The 15,669-nt window shown below is 35.9% G+C and overlaps 1 protein-coding gene across 1 annotated transcript in view; it reads right to left on the bottom strand.

Moving 5' to 3' along the window:
- Positions 1-15,669, bottom strand: part of ERC2 (ELKS/RAB6-interacting/CAST family member 2) — a 362,739-nt gene that overhangs the window by 63,172 nt on the left and 283,898 nt on the right. The window lies entirely within an intron of this gene.

Raw genomic sequence — 15,669 nt, 5'->3', positions numbered from 1 at the left:
ATTCCTGCAAACAACCAATGACCCAAAATTGAACAACCACTTCCTCCCCTTCGTAGTGTGTGCATCCTTCCTCCTGCTAATCTATCCAAAATCCTTACCATCCTCTAACACTCTCTGCTGTCCACAGGAGGAAAAGATGAGTCCATCTGTACTGCTGACATTTGCCCTCATTTTCTACTGGCAGAATATCCAGTATTCAGCAAATACACTGATTTTTCAGCTCATAGTTTTGCAACTCCAACCATAAACTTCATTTCAAACATTCACATGAGCACAAGCAGACCTCCATATTACCAATGAATCTCTATTCCTTCTCACTTTCACCACTAGCCTCACTTGCCACAGCACTGAAGATCCTGCAAAATGGAGCTGCCCAACTTCCATTTTTCCAAATCTTAGCTGCATACCTGCCCTATAATGCCCATGGGAACATCCCCATCCCCTTAGATTTCATAGTAAAACTACAAATGTAATTGTAAATCTGCTTCTATCAAAATGATCTGGTTTAGAAAAATCCTTAAGCATTATTAAAGAATTTAAAATAACTTTAATCATTTTGACAAAACTAGGGTAGGAAGCAAACATAAGTACAAAGAGATGAAAGGAGATCAGTCTCCTCTAGCAGAGTAGAAACATGCAGTATTGAACTGGAGGAGGTAACTTCATGACCAGACTCAGCTGCAGCGAGAACAGCATGTCTGAATGGAGACTAAGACATGCCAGAGGATTAAATCAGTCATGGAAAACTTACCAACATTTTCACTCCATCCACTGAGATTACAGTACAAAAGTTTTATATAAGACTATTGCATTTTCAGACTAACTCAAAACCACACCCCGTTCAAAAGAAAGAAAAAACCAACATGGTTAAGCCATTTCTAAAAAAGCCAGAGTCAGTGTATCCCTTTACTCCATTTTGTCTTTTTTATCATAATAATATTTCAGTTCTACTACTCTGTTAGTACAAGGCTGCATTGTCAACAAGTTGGAATTCATCCTGGGACAAACGTATAAGGAAATAGTAATAAAAAACTATGCTATAGCCAGGGGGAGATTTCCAGTGCTGAAATAAGTCTTCATGAAATCAGTACGAAAATTCTAAGCTGCAGTGATTTACTATGATAGCATGCAAGCAGCAGGATAAAACAAACTATTACTTGAATGAATTCTTGCTTCAAGATTATCTTATTAGCAACATTGGATAAAAGAATAAAACAAGAATATTGGAAGTTCAATCACCAAGTCAAGTAATTTACTTATTATGTTACTCCTTCCATATAACTGAAGTCTTATGCCCACAGGGTAAAAAATCCCCAATCTCTTGTTCAAATACCATTCATTGCCAATCACCCAACACAAAGTTTAAGCAATGCTATTTTCAGTAGATTCTAATGTCATCAGCAGCATCAGCATCAAAATTATCATATAACACATAAGTTACATAATCCTTCTAAAAACAAGTGAAACCACATTTGCAATACAAAACCACACACACATACATACTGATTACAATACAAGAAATTAGTGTATATTTCCTTGAGTAGGAAAACGTTTTAGCCTTGTTTTAATAAAACTACCATAGCTCTAAATGCACTGAGATCTGTGCAGTGCTGGAGCCCAAGGGTGCAAAAAATGCTGAAGTGTGAATAACTGCATTTCTAGCACATCAGCTGACGATGAAATACAGTGTTTATTCCAATTTTAAGTTACCTGCAGGAGGACAGAAGTGCTTCTTGTAAAATATGGTAGGAATAGAATAGTTAAGTTGGAAGGGACCTACAACAATCGTCTAGTCCAACTGCTTGATCACTTTGCGGCTGACCAAAAGTTAAAGCATGTTATTGAGGCCTCTTAGACACTGACAGGCATGGGGCATTGACAACCTCTCTAGGAAGCCTGTTCCAGTGTTTGGCCACCCTCTTGGTAAAGAAATACCTCCTAATATCGAGTCTCAACCTCCCCTGACACAGCTTTCAACCATTCCCACGTGTCCTGTTGCTGGATCCCAGGGAGAAGAGCTCAGCACCTCCTTTTCCACTTCCCCTCCTCATGAAGCTGTAGAGAGCAAGGAGCTCCCCCCTCAGCCTCCTTTTCTCCAAAGTAGACAAGCCCAAGGTCCTTAGCTGCTCCTTACAGGCCATGCCTTCCCGCCCTTTCAGCAGCTTTTGCTGCCCTCCTCCGGATGCATTTCAGTACCTGAACATCCTTCTGAAGTTGGGGGGCCCAGAATATGGTTTGCCCTCTTGGCTGCCAGGGCACAATAGTCGCATGGTCAGACAATAACTGATGTGGAATAGGGTCTGCCAGAAAAATCATGCTTTCCAAAAAAAATTAACCATAAGGGTGAGTCTGTACAACATTCATACTGAATACATCTGTTAATAACTACCCTAAAACTGTGTTTACTGCCTCCTGAAACAAAAATCCACATCTGCAACAGATTGGGCCACACTGCTTCTAGGTAAAACAGCCTCAAAATTCTGCTCAGAAAGACAAGTTTTGGGATTATGCACCTCTCTCATAATCAGTTCTTTGCTGGCAGAACTTCCTAAGCATGATATCTCTATGAGTTGGTAGTTCACACAACTAGAGGTACTCCCACTGTCTCTATACACCCATCCTTCTTCAGAAAATTTATATTGCATTTCCATAATGCTTAACTCACCTTTAAGATTCCACTCCTTTACTAGTACAGATTCATCAGGCATACTTGCAGACTTTGCACATTGTTTGTAGCACTGTCAACAGCATTTTTATGATACATGTTGAACACTCCACTAACCATTTCCCAAGCTGTATCATACACTTGAACTGAACTGTGTCCACAGTGACTACAGCATACGCCTTTTCAAGCCCAAGTCAGCCTTCCCTTTTACTCTCCTCCCTGCTTCCTCATTGTATTTTTGTGTCCCCAGCTGGTACCAAGTTGGTTTGTTCCAGTCATGAGTCAGAAAGTGAACTAACATGATGACAGTCTAGACAAGAATTTAAGTTTTGAGTATAAGACCAATTGTCAAGATGACAAACCTAAAAAAAAAATTAGGATTAGAACCTTTAAAAGTCTCTACTAATATAGATGCTTTTTTTGAGGACCCAACTTTACCTAGAGCTGCATGTAATCAGCAGATGATATTATTTTTCTACTAGAAACCTCAGGGTGAAAAGTTAAACTTTAAACTGTGACTTCAAAATCTTGAGAAAGCTGTAGAACAGAAAATAGAACTAAAGTATCTTAAATTTTATTCCAGCATGATAAATCCTGTGTTGAGTTTTTGCTGTTCTTTTTCAGTCATTTAGCTCAGTCTAACTTATACCATTACATTTATACTGAGACTTTAGATATTATTGAATTTAGAATGCCATATGTACTAGTTAGAAATTTGGGGCCCTGGCTAGCGTATGTAACACCCTAACTTCCCCCCATTTTGTTCTTTCATGTTTACTACACTCTTGTTACCATTCCTAGCTTATATATACAAGGATTTCTATTGAGATGTATTGCGATGTAGAATAAATTCTATATAACAAAAGCTATAATCAGTGCTCACTTTATAATGTAAATACACATTGCATCATAGCTATATACATTGTAAAATTCATACACTATGAAACAAAATAATTTAAGTGTAAATATTCTGGTTTAAAAGTTATAAAGGAGCAGAGGGCACAAGCATATACACAGATCTGCTAAATCACAACTATTTCAGTTACAGATTGGCATTACATTTCAGCATACTATATTTTTCTCACTTTAACTTTGTTTTCCATGTTGACTTTAATTTTTTTTTTTATTTGCTTGGTATATTGAACCCTGGCTTGGAATAAATGGATTCAAATACATACAAGTCAGTGCCAGAATTGCCACAGGCACATATTTTTCTTTCAGTGGTCCTGGGAAGTGGTTTGTTAAACTATTGTTCTCAGTTAAAAACTCATGTGTTTGTTCAATACAATATGGGTCGCTGCTTTGAGTGAAAGATTCCCTTGACATGGCAAAACCTCTAATTGTAACAAGTCTATGCCAAGTATGTTTAACCAGATGCAGCCCCGGGTTTGATTAGCAGCCACTGGATTCCATGTACAATCAGATAATGATGGTTTTGCTTCTCTGCTGAGCAAACATCCTCGGCTTTTAATCAAGTATGTATGCATAGCTATATATGTATGTACGTTTATGTGTATATATCTAAAAACCTCTATACACATAATTATGAGCAGCACAACTATTTTAAAACTATAGTTCATCTCAACTTATTTGACCTTTGACTGTTTAATCTTAGGAGGACCTGTGCAATACCAACTAAAAATAAATGGAATAAAATATTTATTTTGGCAGACACCATATAGATATAGTAGAGAGACATGTGGTGCATGGAAATTTTTTACCGCACATGTAGAGAACAGAAAAGGCTCTGGAATACATTTTTGTTTTCCCACTTGTGGGATAGCATCTATTGGATAATGATGATATTAGAACTGCAAAGACACGTGCCATTTTGGAACAACATTCCAATACTCCTTTAACTATGCCTGAGGGAAGGTGGTGAAGGTTGGGTGTTTATTTTATGTAAGAGTAGATATTAGTTAAGTTTGCTAATATGACTTCAAGAATATTTTTGACTTCTGCTATTTGCATTTATTTTTGGTTTATTTGCATGTATTCAATAAGGGCTATTAGTGGAAGTTAATAAAACAAAATTCTATCCCCCTTTTTAAGCCTGGACTTCTTTTATTCCAGAAATAAATATAGCATTATCTTAATACACCCAAAACAATCAACATAATCTCTCACACAAAGAAATAAATGTCCTCCTTCTACACACTATATACACAAATATCTTTAATTTTATCCTGTTCTGCTCTGGTTTCTTTTGTTCAAAAGCACAGAATTGAGTTCAAAAGAACAAGACAAAAAAGGATTAAAAATAACGTACAGTGCAGTTCAGTATAGAATAAACCTACAACAAATTTTAAACAACCTAAATGAAGGCTACACTGAAGACTGTTAGGAAGAAATTGTCCTGTGTCTTTTAAATATTTATCTTCCACAAACAGGAACACAACATGTTCTGCAGTACTGCCAATGGCATATTTCCCTCTATACTAACATATGAAAGCATATTTATTTATTTATATATAAACCAGCATTGTTCTTTCACTGAGAAGCATGTGTGTAAAATTACCTTCATGAAGTACATAAAAATAATGAAAGAAACTAAACATAAAACTATATGAACAGTTGCTAATATGATTTTTTTTAACTTGCTAGCTGAAATCAATAGAAGTCTCAGTTTAATCACCACTTCAAGGACACAGTATGTAAACGTACAGGTGTCCTGGCTTCTGTCATTCCCATTCATAAGCAGCTGAGAGATACTGGAAAGTTACTTGCATGTACTTTCTACCAGAGTCTTTAGACCAAAGCTGGTTCTAACACACAGTGTCAATTTTTCTAGTACATTAATATGCACATAGTGAAAATAGAAAGAAAAAACCTCAAGGCACTATACAGCTTACAGTACTGGGCTACTAAAAATACTTGCCTCTAACAACAAACAGAAAATAGCACAGACGACATTTCTAATTTTCCTCACTTGAGCTTTTCCTTTTCCATTTTCACAGTGAAAGCTAATGCAGTGCAGTAATCCAGACTGTAGTTACACTTGAAGTTTTACAGACAATTTAAGAGTTGCAGCATCTCCTTATCATATGCTTCACAATGAATTTTCATCATGTAGATAAGCAGCTAAAACGTGGTTGAAAAGCACTCACAAGTCAATACACAATTTTTATCTTCTTCAGCTAAACTTCTTTCTTATGTTTACTTTGCAAAGTAGAAGATTTGGGGGCAGGGAGGAAGAATTGTACTGCTTTGTATCTACATTACAGTACTAGTATAGTGTCACACTTCTGTGTCATGCTATATCATAGCTCCATGGACACCTATTAATTCCTCCTTCCCAATTCTGTTTTCGATTCACATATCTGTGCAGTCTTAATTTCCTAACATGCTGTAAATAAACCTTGTTGTGAAAAAGTCATGTTATATTTAATTTAGTAGCTCATAATTTGAAATATGTATAGTAGTACCAATAAATGATGAAGATTACAGGTTTCACCTGACTCTAAAAGAAACACTCAACACTCATTTTAGGAAAAAAAACTAGGAAAAATTTTAGGAAAAAACTAAACACTCATTTTAGGAAAAAAGAATATTAGTGTCCATAGATAACTTGGGAGAACAGCAATCCCCCCGCCCTGCCTCCATGAGGCATGACACTGGAATACAGCTGCAAGATAAATCAATACACTCTCTTCTCTTTGCCACTGCAACCTGGCTGCTTGGAGTAGCTTGGCTATTTTTTACAGTAAGCTAAAGCGTTTCTAAAAATGTTTTCTTCAACAAACATATTTTAAAGGTGTGATAAAGCCGAGGAAAAGCATTGCAGTATTACACCTGCATAACAAAAATGAAGTTTTTGCATTTTCAGGAGATTAAAGTGGCATCCTGGGAAACTGGGGAGTTGAACACAGATGCTAGGATGCAGAACAAGAGAGCATATATATTCTGACTTCCTAATTCCCAGCTGCCTGCACCTCTCTGTAAAACTGAGATAACATGTAAAAATTATGAATTCACATGGAAGAATAAGAGATTTTTCTAACACTGCACCCTCTCCAGGGCTCTACTAGTTATGGGGAGCTGGTGAAGAACACTAATTGACATTGCAGAGCAGCTTGTCCTCTGGCATCACTCAAGGACAGTTCTTTTAATGCAGCACTGGATGCCAGTGGAACCATCAGCAAATGCTTCTGCCTGGGAAAGGAAATAGCCTTACACAGTACCCTGAGGATAAAGAAGCTTTGGCTTTGTTAAACCATGTAAGTGTCTGTGTAAGAGAATTCCATAGTCAACAGACCTCCACTGAGAAAGTCATGCCACCAGATGTTTAAATCAAGGGATTGTTAGTGCACCAGCTGATCTCAATTGCTAGTGGTGGTAGTGGAGGCACTTTTGGCTCTCTTCTTTGAATTGGGCTGTTGTCTCCCTAGGTGGGGCTGTCATTTTAATAATAGATCATTGTATTTCCCAGTAGGAGGCCCACTGTCATGGTCCAGAGTAGGATGGGGAGAATTAAGCTCCTGTTTAATATTTTGTTGTTATGTCATAACTCACAAATAGCATTGGTTTACTCTATAGTCCATGGAGAGGTCTCGTGCCTAGGACTTATTTAGAAGAAACAGAATTTTCAGATTTGCTTACAAAGAAGAGCTAGCTTATAAACCCATGCACACAAAACATACAGAATTTAGGAACACTGCCAGAGATCTGACATATTACAAAAAAAAAAATTAAGAAAGAAAAAAAAAAAAGAAAAAAAAATCATAGTGAAGTGCATGTGTGGTCTACTGAATTGAATAAAGGTCTGGTAGCCAGGAACAATTCAATTCCTCCCCACACAGCTATACTATGTGGCTAAATGCAACATTTCAGTTACAAAGCAGTTCTAACCCAAGCATCACATACACTATATATGCACTTCATGGAGTTACAAAAACCCTCATTTATCTAAATGAATGCAAATGTGATGAACAGAGATGCATCTTTGCATTCCCAAACCCCAGGTGCACTTCTGGGGAAATGCACAGGCAGCAAAGTAGGAAATACACAACCTGAAGTAGTGTGAAATTGCTGTATTGCCTAATTCTCATGTTGAAAAATACTTCAGTAAAAAGTTTCATTTACACCAAAAGAAGTATCTTTATACCTCCATTTATCTGTAGAACAAAAACTGCAGCAGGACTACCTCTCTATCACACTAGAATGCTCCAAGAATACATCCCTTATTGATCATTTAAGAATTATCAAAATGCTACTCCATAAATAGGTAGGTGATGTTGCTTCAGATTCAATGCTGTTTGGTTCCCACAGATTATTATTTTTAAATATCAACTTAGTTGCAAAATACAACATTTTCAGGCATTTATGACATTAACATACATTTTCAATAAAGATATTTTGCCTCCAACTTGCTTACACATATTTACAACTCCAGTATCTTATTGTAGGTGTCAGGGAACTTGTTCATCACGTGTATCATACATAATGCTTCTACACTTGGAGCACACTGTGTACATTATGTAATTTAAGAAAATCAGGAACTGAGTAAAATTCTACTATAATGTAATCAAAAACTTTAAAAGTATCACTATTATCACAGCCAAAATGTTTTCAAATATTTGACAGTAACTAAAGCATAGCACATTTTATTTTTTCTTATATTAAACATTGACCTTTCTATTCTTTGTCTTTACATAAAAACCTTGTTTTGTTCCATATTTGTTAAATATTCTTCATATATATGTTTTTTAGTATACAAGTCAAATGTCAATAGAATAAAATTAATGAATGTATTATTTACAACACTTAGCAAACACTAGTCACGGATTAAAATAAAGTATAACTTGTCCAAGAGGACTTAATCCATTAAAGACATAGGAATCGGCTTAATTTGTCAGAATGGCAGCCATTAACTCCACAAGGTTATGCAAATACGGCAGATGAATGAGAAAGTGCAGGCCATCCCCACTGTGTCAAACCTAAATAAACAATGTATGAAAGTGGCAGCTAACAAATTTGCTGTGTAGAGAAGGCAGGTAAGGAAACACAAATACTTTTATCCCTTAAATAGGAACAATTTAAATAATTCTACAAATGTTAATGTTTGTTCTAAATAGCTAATACATTTCTTGGTCTCTGAGGTTCCCTAGAGGGAGAAAAGCTTCAGAATCTCTTGACACTCTATCTATATGGAATTGGCAGGTCAGCTGGTAATTACAGACCTATAGGAAGTAGCTAAACATAGTCTAAGTATAAATTTAGATAAATGAATAAAACTGCTAATGAGTAATATTGCTGACATGGAAAACCTTTGTTTTTAAAAGTATGTGATTTTCCTGACTCCATCAGGTCAATAACTTTTTTAAGAGCAGTAACTCCTGAACCTATTAAACAGCAGAAAGGGGTTAAAGGATCTTTCACATATAAAATATATATGCATGCGTGTATGTGTTTTATAGCTGCAGACAGACACAAGACAAAATGACAAAGATCTTGCAAAACTTAATGAACAAAATGCTGAGGTGAATCATACAGGTTTACAAGTCACGACATCGCTGTAGTAACTTCAAATGGGCGTTGTTGCTCTCTATTAATATTATTATATGGATCTTTCATGCATGGATGCCCTTTCTTCTAAACATGAGTGTGGATAAATACTTAGTCAAAGAACTTGTGAAGGGGCAGAGTGTATTGATTTTGGATAAACACCTTTGGAAGAACTGCTGATAAGTATAAATTAGGCCATTAAAAGAAATACAGGAACATGTAACTATGTGTTTACTACTTATGAGGGAGGAGGAGGGAAAGGAGAGAAAGAAGCACCCAAATCAATTTGAACAATAGTGTAACAGTCAGATAACCCAGAAATACTGGAGAAGGATTACACTGTACAGGAGGAGTAAAAACACATGTGCAACCAGCTTTGCAACTCTGCTTTTTGGTTGTTTTGCATGGAACAATTTTTATTCCGACTTAAAAAAAGTGGGTCACATATCTAGCCCCATGATCCCAAAAGATCCCAAAGAGCTTTGAGGTAGTTGCTATATATTAGGCAGTATATCCAAACAGAAGGTCAAAAGAAGATAAATTGTGAGACTGTGCCTGAAGCAAGCTCCCAGCTTTCACTGGGCAATTTTAGAAGGAAGACAGAGGGAACAAAGTTGTTTACATCCTGTTTTTTCAGTGCTAGATTGCTGAACTCTTTAGAGGACTGAACCCCCCTTAACTAACTTTATCAGTTCAAGTTATCATTACAATTGAACAACCCCTAGTGTACCTCTTGACCAGTGACCTCTTCTTTTACCAGCTGTCCATCTCAGTTGTTTTTTTTTTTAGGATCTTCCACAACTACAAGAAACAGAATCTTTCTAAGACAGAACATCACGTACAAGCTACCAGCACTGCTGCTCTTGATGCACTACAACATGAATGAAAATATAAACCACACAAGATAGTTGTTCTTCTCTACCATATAAAAACCACTTATCAAACACTTTAATATATTTTTCACCATTCAAATGCCTAAATATTCTGTTTGCCAAAGTAATCCAAGATAAACTCTTCCTTTTATAGATTCATTCCACTACTTCCTCCCCCCCACCCCCACCCCAATTTCTTAAGAGGTAGAAAAAGATACGGAGCTATAGGAAATGCTTCTCTGAAGTTTCACTAATGAGGAAGCAGATCTTAAGGCTCTTGCTGCTATTGGGCTCATTTGTATTTTTTATGAGCTGATGTACTAGTGGGTAGAAGAGAGACAGACTCTCTGCTGGCAGATTAACCAGCCCTTTAAGGGTGCCTGCTATTAATTTTGGTTATTCATCTGCACATCTGTCTCTGCCCAACTGTGTCATTACAATTGCTCCTTGCAGCTCACTTAATTTAACCAGAAGCTTTTCACCACTGAAACCTGTCAGCCTGTTCTCTTACAAGATCCAAACTCTAGTTATAATCTAGTTGAAGATCAGATTTTTCCTTTCCACTAGTGGGAATAAAATGAACTCTGATACTAGAAATTTTCATATAATAGTTATTGACCACATGTTTATTTTACATTTGCTTTCATATGAATTCTATGTTGGAAGCACTTATGGTCTTTCCCATCTAAGAAACATGCTCCAGCCACAATGGTCAATATCAAAAGAACCCCTTGGTACAGAAATCAGTTCTGTCCTTAGTGAGGCAGGATGTCTGCTCTCAGTGTGAATCTTTTATCTAGTGTTCATTTATCCTTATCAGTCTCAGGGTTAACCACCTGAAGGAATATAATTGAAGACAACTTCCTTCCTCTCATAGCTTTGCCAGATTCACAACAATAATGGGTTTTCAAACTCAGGTTATTTTCCTTACACTGTCTTTAAAGAAGCCCCCTGCTTGCTTTCCGATGCCAGAATAACAAAAAAACCCCACAACCACTGCAAGATTTTGGCTGTGGATTACCATTTATGTATCCTTTCAATAATATTCTCAGTTTATTTTCAGTAATACTTAATACCTATTTAGTCAAATTTGGCTATTTACACTGAAATTTTAGCATTTAGATTCACCTAGCCCAGATGGAAGCAGGCACACTGCAAAGCTCTATCCATTACCAGTTTCTCACAAATCCTATCACACCACGTCTCTTTTGTGCCACAGCAAACGGTGCCACTTTATTATGAATGATAGGTAGAGTTGTCAGTCTCCCCGGATGCATTAGATCCATCATAGGGCTGACTTGCATAGGATCAAAGAAAACAAACCACCATAAATACACTTACACTATCTCAAAACCTAGGTACTTATAAAAAATGCAGGGTAGGAAAGAAGTTGTTTCTTATAAAAGTATGCTTCCATATCACCTATGCCTGGGATTTTTACATGCCTTTCCATAGACTGGGGTAGACAAATTTTATAATCCAAGTTCAGTCAAGGATGCACACATACAGTCACCATTATTTAAAACAAGCTAAAAATGTAGTACTTTTGTGAACACTTTTACAAGAAAATTCTTTTCCTACATGATTTATAGAATAAATGTTTATTATGTTTGCCAAATATAAAAAATAAAAATAACTGAAGATCAGCTGAGCCAAATTTAGTGTCGTCTTATAGTGAATACAAATTTATTGACGTCTGAACGTATTCCATGTAATGGGATGTCAATATGAACATCCCTTCCTGAAAATATTTTTCTCTTCCCAGTGTCCCTACTTGATTTAATAGTCATTATTATGGACTGTGAGATAATATTTTACCAAAGATGAACAAAAGAACTTATTTCATTATTTCTCTGTCTGTCTGCTATCTCCTGCACAGGTTGCTGTGTGGTACTTTGTTGTTCAGAAGAACTCCCTCTGTGTATCTGTATTCAATGAGGAATATTAAGAAGGCACCTGCAGATCAAGATTTGCTCTATCTGGTTAGATATATGTGGCCTCTGAACTGAGAGTTAATACTAATACAGATACTCCATAGAACAGAGGTTTTATTCACAAGCTTCCTACAATTTTTAAGACAAAAAGCCAATAAAAGTGAAAGATTAGATCTTAAATTAATCTTTAAAATAATCCCTGAAACAGGAGTCAGACCAGAAGAAAGAAGCTTCTGATATTTCTAGCCAAGCGTACTAGTAAATATGATTCAGAACTGCAACAACCTTGTAAAGTTTATACAGAAAAGACTTAACTTTGAGGCACCAAATTACAAAGACCAGCCCCAGTTACACCTGTGCATTCCTGGATGTGTATGAAATTATAAAAATAAATACACAGCAGCCTTAAAGTTCTACTCCTTTTGACATATCAGTCTAATCTTTATGGCAAAATTACAAAGCCTAGGTCTCTCTGAAAACAATTTTATGTATTATATGAGATGTGGTTTGCTCTTGGAAGGGAATGAGAAGTGAAAAAGGAAGAGAAATTACTTAACTGACTCAGAAGGTAGCTACAATCTTTAGTTTTATGAAAAAAACCCTCTGGAAACCAGAAAAGGGTAAAATTAAACTACAAATTAATTCTTAAGGCATAAAATTGACTAAGGCCTATCCCTTTCTATATGCAAAAAATCAGTGATTTCATATGGAAGTCTTTCAGAATGATTCAATTACGACTTGACAAAAAGGCCCAGAAAACAAACATGGATTCTTCCCTTTGAAGGGGCATCTGAATCTTCTGCCTCGCACTGAGATTGCAGGAAAAGTATATCAAAAGGAGGAAATTCACATATATGAAGGTGCTGGACCGGGCTTTCTGCTATGTGCCTCCAGCAAAGTAACAAATTTGTGAATGGGATATACAGTGTCTAATCACTTCACACAATACCAGTGTTCAAAGGAATTTTTTATACCAATCTTTCATGCCTATGCTCAAGAGATTCTTTTTCTGTTTTGGTTTGGGTTTTTTTGTTTTCAACCTTTTCAAACTCTGGAACACTTGCCTGAATCAAAACATGTGACTAAACATACCACTTCCCGGTGGCAGAATAAACATCTGGAATTATTCTAAGAAAGCCTCAAATGGCATACCACTGTCACAGGGACCCTCCTAACGTCACACAAGGCAAGCATTCTGGAGGCACATAGGAATTGTTCTGGCTACCTTGTGTTTTATTGATCATAGTTGCCACAAAATCTGTCTGAAAATGCTGAGATGCCCAAGCAATGGCAACCCAAGAGGTGTTTGACTCAATACTGCACTAGAAGTAGCCTCAGAACTGGGGAGAGTACAATCCTCAACTTAGGAGACAGCCCTATGTTAAAGGACCAGAGTGAATATTAAAGTGTCTTAATTACTTAATTTAATTTTATAATTAAGGTAGCCCCAATGTTGGAACTTTCCTCTTACTAGTATGTTCTTTATTTTACATTTCTGACAAACAAGTTACAAACTTGAAAATAAGGTTGTAAGGTAACCTAAAGGAAAAATAAAGATTCGGTTTCAGGCAATGAAATATGGCTATCATTAATTACATGTATTTAGTTTGAAAAATCTACCCCAGTTCAGAATTCCTATGGTAAGTATGCATGGCCTTCACAGAATACTTTATGTTCTCATTAGTGAGTTTTACAAATTAAAGTAGTGGCACCGTGCCTTTCTTAGGGTATTGCTTTGACATGGGATGATAACAGTTCCTCCACTGCATATTCAGAAATCTCAAATAACAAAAGTGATGGGGTTCATTTTCTGACCAAACAAAACCACTCTTGATATATTTTATGGACATATATTGACAGTCTATGTTTTCACATGTGTGAAGAACTTTTAAAAACTTAGATTAAAGTAGTTTTCATTAAAACAGCTTTAGTTCACAAACCAAAAATGACTGCATGAAGCTAATGCAAAGGTAAAAGACGACAAGTATTTCTATTAGGGGAAAAGTCACTAATACTGGTGCAACTGAATATTTAAAATTTCTATTAAAAGAATCTAGTTTTATTGAAAAAACATATAGTCCAAACAGTAACAAGATTTTTAGAGTTCATAGTTTCTTACATTCTACTATCTCTCTGATATTAAATAAAAGCAATCGTTGTTGCATTTATAATGTAAATTAAAGCTTGGTATTTTCAAAAGATACATAGCCTTTCAGCTTTAAAATATGTATTGTTCAAAATCTCAGAAAAAATACTTCTGCTGTCAATGAGTAATTTTTTTCTTCCTCATATGCTGGTTGTTTTTGTCAAAATTCATCCTCACAAAACAGTAAATTCAATAGAAAAAACTCTAGTGAAAGCCATCTGCAATGAAGTATAGAATGAATGCTGTTAATCTGATAAACAAGAAAAAGGAAATTAGGGGTGGACTGGCTGCTGGGTAAAGTACCACCATACATTTAAATTAGCATTTTCTTAATTAAGTTTATTTGTAAACAAATCTTGAAACACAGTGCATCATTTGTGTTCTAATATTTTCTGGACAAAAATAAAGTCACTGTAATATGGATTTTGACAGCTAAATCCACAACATAATTAAAAGGTAGCAAATGGAAGACTATCATCTATAATAAAACGTGAGCTTGTGAAATGATTACCTCCTTTAACTGGGGTTATTATACCCTTCTTTAGAGTTATAAATCATTCTTTAAGCTAATAGAATTCTAGATTTGTTCAGCACTTTCGAACAAATTATTCTCAGATTGTTTCATATTGGTACCTACCTTTCTGCTTTGAGTTTCCACAGCACCACTGAACCATTTGAGAGGTATTGAAATAATCAACACTTATTCTGATCAGCAAAATTCTACCCTCCACTCCACGTTCATTTTACGTTGGGTTCCTTAGATGCCCACATCAATGGTTATGATAGACAGTTAGCATGCACACTTCCCCAAAACAAACCAAAATGTTGAATGCTCTCCATCAGACTCCTGAACAACTCAGAAATAGATCAAAAATATTCTTAAATTTCTATCCTCAGACCTTCCTTCCCCAAAAGAATGAGCACTGTGAAAAAAAAAAACAAGTCTAGTTCTATTTACGTTAAAAAAAAAAAAAAACACAAAAACCCCCCAAAACCCCATGGTTCCCCAGGGATGTACTTCTGTAGCAGTGGGAATCAGCATGCATTACTTTATAGCAGTACGTTCTGCATGCTTAGCTCTTTAGTATATAAAGTCACTTCATCAACCCAATTATTTCTTTTTTTTCCTGTTTTTCCCCCAAAGTAACTCTAAACTACTTTAAAACACCTTAATTACAGAAATGATTCAACCAGCACTGCTGCAAAACATGGAAATGTAAAAGCTGTTAAAAATGTATTAAATGCTGTCCATGCCACAAGGGTACTAGTGTAAAATGACCTTAAGTTTAAAGGCTCCCTATGAAGGCAGAACAGTAATCTGCTCTGCTTCTCCTAATGAATAACAAATGGGCCTTCACAATTCATTTAGTTCAGTACAAGCTGCCATTACAATCCATTTTGTTTTTTTAACTTTGTGGTAATGTATCATCTCGCCTGACTCTATGTCATCTTCTTGAAGGTCACCAAAGGTATGTAACTCCACTCTTAATAATGAAAAAAAGGAGGAAGGAAAAAGAGATATGACAAATTTTGACAAAGCACCAACCA

The sequence above is a fragment of the Egretta garzetta genome, unplaced genomic scaffold, assembly GCF_000687185.1.
Source record: "Egretta garzetta isolate BGI_Z169 unplaced genomic scaffold, ASM68718v1 scaffold215, whole genome shotgun sequence".
In the NCBI taxonomy this organism is placed as follows: Eukaryota; Metazoa; Chordata; class Aves; order Pelecaniformes; family Ardeidae; genus Egretta; species Egretta garzetta.
This window is presented reverse-complemented; position numbering and strand designations above follow the sequence as displayed.